Raw genomic sequence first — 8,019 nt, 5'->3', positions numbered from 1 at the left:
TAGGAGTGCTCGGCTCTGTTGCTGGAGTGGTTGACACCTCCTCTCTAGCGTCTCCACCACCATGGATGACTAAGTGCTCGACAACGAAGGTGCTGGTGAAGCCGCCAGCTTCCCCCGTGCCCGAACTATCCTAGTCCCAGGCCACCTTCTCGTCGAACACGACGTCATGCGAGACAACCACCTTGCCTCCGCATGGGTCGTAGAGCCGGTACGCCTTGGTACCTTCCTCGTAGCCTAGGAGCACCATTGGTGTGCTCCTATCCTCTAGCTTGGTGAGGACCGGCTTCGTCTTCCAAACGTGGCCGATGCAGCCAAATGTTCGGAGGAAGGACATGCTCGCCTTGCGCCCATACCAAGCTTCGAACGGTGTCACGCCCTTCAGGGCCTTTGTGGGCGCACGGTTGAGGATGAACACCGCCTCACCCTAGAACTTTGTCGGCATGCTTTTTGCCTTCATCATGGATCGAGCCATGCCGACCACCGTCTAGTTTTACCACTCCACCACATCATTCTACTGTGGCAAGTATGGCGTGGTGTGGTATCGCACCACACCCTGATCCATGCAGTATGCAGCGAACTCCACTGAAGTGAATTCATCGCCGCGATCAGTCCGCAGCACACGTAGCTTCTTGCCGGACTCTGCCTCCACCAATGCTTGGAACCTCTTGATCGCCTCCTCCACCTCGTCCTTGCTCGTTAGGAGTTGCAGCCACATATAGCGACTGCAATCATCCACGAGCAAGAGGAAGTACCGCTGACCACCATTTGTGGCTGGCATGATTGGCCCGCAGAGATCACCGTGGATGAGCTCGAGAGCATCCGTCGCGCGATACTTGGCCACCTTTAGGAATGGCAGCCTCCTCTGCTTCCCGGCTAGATAGCTGTCACACAGCTCTCCTGCGCGCTTGATGTGGAGCAGCCCTTGGACCATCTTCTCCAGCCAACCGAGCGCGTCGAAGCTGAGATGGCCATATCGGGCATGCCATAGCCACGACTCCTCCATGTGCCGTGCAACTAAGCACATGGGCTAGTCCACCTTCAAGTCGAGCAGGTACAACCGGTTCTGGAACCTCTTCACCTTGGCAAGAAGTCGCTGCTCCCGGTCCCTAATCCCGAGGATGTCGTCCTTGATCAGTACCTCGTTGCCGCGCTCATCCAGCTGGCCAATACTGATGATGCTTGAACACAGCTATAGGATGTAACATACATCCATCAGCGTGCAGGAGCTCGCTGTTCTAGCACCTGATTATGATGGTGTCGCAGCCCTTGGATTGCCACCCTTGAGCCGTCACCGAACTTCACCGTGCTGGATCACGTTGCCGTCGAGCTCAGAGAAGGCTTCCTTGGAGCCCTGTCATGTGGTTGCTGGCGCCGAAGTCCAGGTACCACCGCTGCTCCTGCTTGCACTGCCTACACATCCGAGGTGGACTTGGGCACACGGTTCATCGAGGTTGACAGCCTTCAGAGCCTTGTCGTACTCTTCCACCGCCATCACCATTCCCTTCTCCTTGGCCTCAACATCGTGTAGTGCACAAAATATCGCCATAAGGAGAGTGGCCTCATCATCCTCATCAGCCTGCGCTAAATGAGCCTTAGGCTTCTTCTCTTGCTTGCAATTTGGGCACTCCTTTGCCCAATGGCCCGTCTTCCCACAGCGCCGGTAGGCGTTGGGGTCAACCTTCTTCTTCTTCTCCGAATAAGCCTTGCCGCGGCGCTTGCCATCGCCACTGCGACTGGAGGAGGCTTCCCCGGACTTCTTCTCCTTCATCCGGGCAGCCCACTTCTCCTCTGTCAGCAGCAGCTTGCCGTTGTCCGTCGTTGTGGTGGCCTGCTCCATGTGCTCATCCACCGCCCGCAGACAGTCTGTCACATCCTCAATGGTGAGGGTGGACAAGTCCAGCATCGTCTCTATGGAGAGAGCGATCTGGATGTACTTCATCGGCACGGAGTGGAGGTACTTAGAGATCGTCCTCTTCTTCGTCGATGGTGACGTCATGGCTCCTCAGCTTGCTGATGAGCGACTACAAGCGAAGGGAGAAGTCCCCCACTGACTCATCGTCCTTGAACTTGAGGTTTGCGTGCTCCTGCTTCAACAGATGGGTCGTCGCCTTCTTTGTGCGGTCAGAGCCGACGCGCGTCGCTACAATGGCCTCCCACGCCTCCTTAGCAGAGTTCTTCGCCCCAACGGCTCCTTGTACTCCGCTGGCACAACAGCGAGGATAGCCTCCAACGCAGACATGTCGTCTTCTTCGTTGTCGGTGCCCTTGTCAATGGCATTCCAGAACCGTAGGGCTATGAGCTTAACCTTCATGGTCACCGCCCACTTGTCATAGTTGGTGCGAGTCAGCGTCGGCCAACTGATACCGCTGACCTCCCGCACCGTGCGCACGATGACCTCCTGTCATGGCTGGGCAACCACAACAACGCCGATGCTATCGCCCATCTCCGAACCGTCCGTCATCGCCAGCAGTTAGTCCGACAACGGCGCTTGTACGGCTTTGATACCACTTGTTGGCCCGGGATCTCCCGCACAGGGTGAGCCGACCGCTCACCGGCGTTCTGGCACACACACTACGGCTGGAGGTAGAAGAGGGAGGAAGAACAGAGCATATACACAGCACAAGCACCAGCGTTGACCGAAGCTCTGCAGAGGAGATGGTAAAACTGAACTCTCTCTCTTTACTGAGTTGCAGTAGGAAGCTATATATACAACTCTACCCATCTAATCCTAGTACACAGACATGTCAGGCTGCTAGGATGACTAGATGTGATAGCAGGGCTGACTTTGACGTCTGTCCCTGCTGTAGGCTACAGTACGGAAGGGGAGCCTTTCGGCGTCTGCCCCTGCCGCGGCTACAGTGCAGCAGCAGGTGAGTCCTTTCGGCGCCTGCCCCTACCGCGTGTACAGAGAGAGAGCAGCAGATTACTTTACAATCATCAATGCAATGAACAAGTTCTTCCTTCTCTGATTACCTTCTTAGTTTACAGAAGCTTCATGAATGAACAAATAAAGGCCGAACAACTGCGTTATGGAACAAACGCTGAGGTGTGGCGGTTTACACCCCCATGCCATGTTGGGCTTTTAGGTTAATCTGTCGAGTTCCTTTTTGTTTATATATAAATAAATATATTTTGTAAAATATAGATATAGATCTGGTTTTCTGTTCGTGTGCTAACGTGAGTGGAAGTGGAACCCCTGTGCTGAGGCGCGCAGTCTGACTGAAATTACTGTTCGGCCCATGATGCTTTTGTTGAGTATAGAGCGAGCAAGGAAACCAGCCAAGTCAGACTGCATTGCATGCATCTATTCAAACCGCTAATTCCAGTCAACCGTGAGATGCCAGATGCTGCATGTATGGTTACTTGTCACTCGCGATCTTATTAAACTGTACATGGACACTGTGATGTCAAAGAAAAAAGAAAAGAAAAACTGTACCTGGCCTTAAGATCGAAGATGGCGTTTACACATGCATGCGAGCGTAATAACCACACGTCATGTCCACAGAGAGAGCTGAATGTAGCACAACAGTTTTCTTTCCGTGCTTGAGTCGAATGGCTGTTCAGAACTGAATGTAGCACAGCAGTTCCTACATATATACCTCCCATGGTTACACATGCATTACACCGGTGGTTGACATTACTACTACTGCTGTTGGATATAGCATATATTATATATATATATAGTACGTACATAGAGGAAGCAAATTCTGTGATCTCAGCTCCTCTGTACCCTGTTGGGTGTGTATCGAGATATGTGCACAGCAGAAGAGAAGAAAGAGAGACAATACAACGGTGCAAAATAGAAGAACACGTGCTCTTGTGATTTCAACAAAGAAAAAGAAAAAGAAAACTCTATTCTACGTGCATACACAGATACACCGATATGGTGACAGACGATGCAGAGAGCCAAGACGATGAATGCGAGGTCACCGTATCCGAGCGCATGCATGATGAATAATTCTGTTCTGATGAATACAGGTGCATGCAGGCATGGATATCGATGCAGCAGCAGATATACATACATACATACATATATATATATATATATATATATATATGTCCTGGCCTGCTACGTACGCTGCGTGCATCGCGGGCGTAAAGCAGGCGGTAGCAAATGATTGAGGCGGACGAATCATGGATCAGGCAGGGTGCATCGATCAGGAACAGAGGTGGTTGCTGGCCGGCCGTCCGGCTGCCTTGGCTTTGGTCATGTGCCGGCCGGCCTTTTCATCAACGGACCAGACCAGACCAGACCAAACAGGGCGGAAAAGAACAATCACGCACAGTACTTGAACTATCTGCTATCAGGGGTCAGGGGCTCCCAGGACTGAAACCGCAGTGCTGGGAACCCATGTGCATCCCGAGTACTCTCCATTCGTCTATATGCTCACTCATCACTCACCTTTCATTCACCTGCTGCCCAGGTCAGCTCTTGCAGCATACTATACATACTATGAGTCTATGATTATAGCCCCTCAAACATACCTGCAAGCTAAGCAAGTACAAAGCAGCATCAGCTTCATATAGAGTATTTTCCTGGTGGCTTTGGAAATGAAAAAGAAAAAAAGAGCAAGATTTAGAGGGACATGCATGCTGGAACTAACAATAGGGTATCTATCTATCTATATATCTGACTGACCTTCCCAACTCGCCGGCCGGCCGGCGGTCGTCATCGCTGTGTCATCACCTGGGACCAATGCCCTCCACAGGCATGCATTACCACAAAAGGAGCTCCAGACAAAAGTTACCCTCACTTCTCATTGCGCTTAGTTCCCTACAGCAAGCCTGCATGCTGCTGGCTCCCCAACCCCAAGAATGCAATGCAAGTCAATTGCCTTTCATCAGAAGGTACCACACTGCGTCAACAAGAACATCATGATGCTACTGCAAAGATCACATCCATGTTGCACATTCGCTCTTTTTTGCCTTTTGAAAACCACCCTCCCGTCTTTCTCCCTGCAAAGATTGGACGAATCATGCCTGCTCCCCAGCATTTACAGCATTATTGACCCTATCATTGACGCAAAAGCGAGCTTCCTTGCCAAGGTAAATTACAATTTAGAGCTAGGTAACTACATTTAGGACGACGACACTGGAGATTAATTCCTGAAATGAAGGACCTTATGATAGATGCGCAAAGTTAAGCTGAGCTCATATGTGGTGTTTCAAGTTTCAACAACTTTTGCAAAATCTAATCAACCTAGCTACTACTAAGCTAGTTACTCAAATAAAAGCATTGTGCTGCAGCTACACGTGTGTACTATATATATATGTCCTGCTGATACCCACGTTCCATGTTCGGTTGTGCAAAAGGCAGTGCAAATGTGAATAGTTTCAGTGAAAAGATATCACCTGAACTCCCTGCCCGGTCCTTTCATCGGTGCCTGTCAGAATTTTGGGTGATCAATGCATGTCAGCTTGTAAATCATGAATTTCTGTGTTTATGCTGCTGCAGACATCACGAAAAGATTACATCTGATCCGGCTTCAGCTTCAGCCCTTGCACTGCATAGAAATATGGAATCTGTTATATCATAAAAATAAAGGAAAGTATATATATGTTAAAAGGAAGCATGAGTACATGACAGCAGCTATGATCCAAAACTAGGAATTTATAGGACAGGAACTAACAAGGTGATTAACTAGCAGTCTAGCACACATGTACCTTTCCCCTCCAACAGACAAAGGAATCAAACAAAAAGAAGCTGATAGCCTGAACTACAATTGACTAGGACAGATATATTAGTCCATAGTACAGCAGTCGCAGAGATGTCTACATTCACAGGAAGACAAACTGATACTCTGATCCATTCAAATGCAGACTCATCATCACTAAATCGAAATATTTCTTTTCCAGAGAGATAATGCATGGCAGATCACATGTGAAAATGAATTGAAGTTAGTTTGTTGCAGGCTTGCTCAACGAAATCCTACCTTGTTGCTAATAATGCTGTTGGGGGCACATAGAGATAAGATCATGTGCCCTCATTGTCCAAACCAACAAAAAGAGAAGAAAATTTGCAGCACACGCTGCTCGTGAGAGCGAAATGCCATGACAATGAATGTAGGCAGGCGAGGGTCCAGTCGTGCAGGTGACCACCCACAGGTGAGGTGCTGCATGTGCGAGTGTGAAGCGATCTTTTACCAAACCATGTGCCAGCACAGGGAGGCTTAGGGTGGCCATACATGCATGTGCAGTGCAGGCCACCTCTGCTACATAGGGCTGTTTCAAACTCAGACAAGGCTAACAAGTAAACAACACGGAGGATCGGAGCCAGCCAAAACCCATGAAGAGATGTGAGTGTTGAACCAATCACCGTAAACTGAATGGTTACCGATTTGTAGGATTTAGGAACAGCATATTAACTTGCAAGGGACGAAGGCGATAGAATTGATGCCAACCAACCCTGAATTGTCAAGTGAGAGAGTTGATACTAGGTCGATGAGGTGATTGATCAACAACTACCGGTGGCAAAAGTGGAACAAGGGATCCATAAGCACTGTAAAGTGATAGGGACCTGACCTGAGATAGTGTGGGATGTGTCGTTGAAACAACAATCAAACGGCAGACACACAGCACAGCAGAATCCACAGAGATGGGCTTTGCTAAAACGACAACTCATCAACTAAATTGGTCCTGGAAATAAATAACACAAAATTACAAGGAATGAAGGAATATATATGTTTAAAGACCAGGAACTACTCAGGGGTTGGGGTAGGCAATACAAAGAAGCTGTTGGCACTATCAAACATATATTCTGTCTGTCGCGCGCTACCTGTAGTTTCAGAAAGGATAAGAATTGACATATCAGAGCTAATTCAAGAATGAAAGCGCAACCGGTGCTGGTCATATATCAGCAGCAATAATGCCTGGTTCTAAAATACACATCTCACGTTTTGAGAAGCCAACAAACCTTAAATTTGACCAAATATATACAAGAAAATATTAATATTATGATACCAAATAAGCATTATTAGACTAATCATCTCATATATTTACACTTATTTTGGGAAGGGGGTTATTCTATAAGCTCCCTAAATCAAATAGCGGCTTCTAGTATAGTATATATAGACTCTGTAGTACAAGAGGATAGCCGTGATACACGAGATCCAGATCAAAAGGCGTAGTGGACCTAAAGGCGTAGTGGACCTAAAGTTAAGGTTATCACAACATGATTTCTAGAACTGCCGTTTTGACACTTCAAAAGGAAGCAAATGGAATTTTGGACATACATCTCAGCCTGTGAGACGAGGAACTTGGTGTGGGACTTGAATTTTGACAGGGAATTTCAAAGAAATTTTAACGAAGCTAGCATTCGCCTGAGAGAGTACTGTGGATCAGACCTATATCCTCTGCAGCCACGCTTGAAGATGTTGGTGCCTCGGCCGCGTTGTCCCGCCTCCGCGGATTCCACCTCCGAACCGAACCGAGCCGAGCCCGGCAACGCGATGGAGTTTCACCGCGGCCGGCGGCGCCGCGATGAGGATCCTTGCTGGAGCAGAGAAGTAGGTTCGGCTTCGGCCCACGGCACACGGAGAGACGAGACGCAGGGAGACGGAAGAAAGCCCGTTGGGCGGCTTATTATCGCAGGCCAAGACACAAATGATGTCTACACTCGATAGGAAAAGGTCCATTCAACTATTAGATAAGTTCAATTTACCTTTCTTAATTAAAAAAAACTATTTTTAGATTCCTCTAACTAATGAAACCAGTCCAATTTACCTTCCTAAACATTTTGATAGTGGTTTCAGATAATGTGACGCCTTGTTAGCGATCCTACGTGGTGCCAAGTCAACCACGAGACAGGTAAATCGTACTTTTGCGATAGTTCAGGAAAGTCAATTAGACTTTACAAAAAATATAGATATATATTTTCAAAAAATTATTTGAATACTTTTTAGAATAAATATGCATTTAAAAATACTAAAATCTGATTTATTATTAGAAAGTCCATATAATTTATTTTAACTCATAAAAATATGAAACTAGTTTTATATTTTTAGTAGAATAATGCTCTAC

The 8,019-nt window shown here is 47.8% G+C and overlaps 1 long non-coding RNA gene across 3 annotated transcripts; it reads right to left on the bottom strand.

The window, feature by feature from the left end:
* Positions 1-3,226: 3,226 nt before the first annotated feature.
* LOC136498088 (uncharacterized) lies at positions 3,227-7,560 on the bottom strand. 3 transcript variants are annotated; one of them, XR_010769513.1, is made up of 5 exons: positions 7,344-7,560; positions 5,353-5,504; positions 4,403-4,956; positions 3,437-3,587; positions 3,227-3,347 (listed from the first exon to the last, which is right to left on the bottom strand). It is a non-coding gene; the product is annotated as an uncharacterized lncRNA (long non-coding RNA). The 3 variants fall into 3 exon arrangements; XR_010769514.1 differs by lacking the exons at positions 3,227-3,347; positions 3,437-3,587 and adding an exon at positions 6,523-6,636 and having other exon boundaries at positions 3,963-4,956; XR_010769512.1 differs by lacking the exons at positions 3,227-3,347; positions 3,437-3,587 and having other exon boundaries at positions 3,966-4,956.
* Positions 7,561-8,019: the final 459 nt, after the last annotated feature.

The sequence above is a fragment of the Miscanthus floridulus genome, chromosome 12 (genome assembly GCF_019320115.1).
Source record: "Miscanthus floridulus cultivar M001 chromosome 12, ASM1932011v1, whole genome shotgun sequence".
In the NCBI taxonomy this organism is placed as follows: Eukaryota; Viridiplantae; Streptophyta; class Magnoliopsida; order Poales; family Poaceae; genus Miscanthus; species Miscanthus floridulus.
Note: the sequence above shows the minus strand (reverse complement) of the source record. Positions and strands in the feature narration are given on the sequence as shown.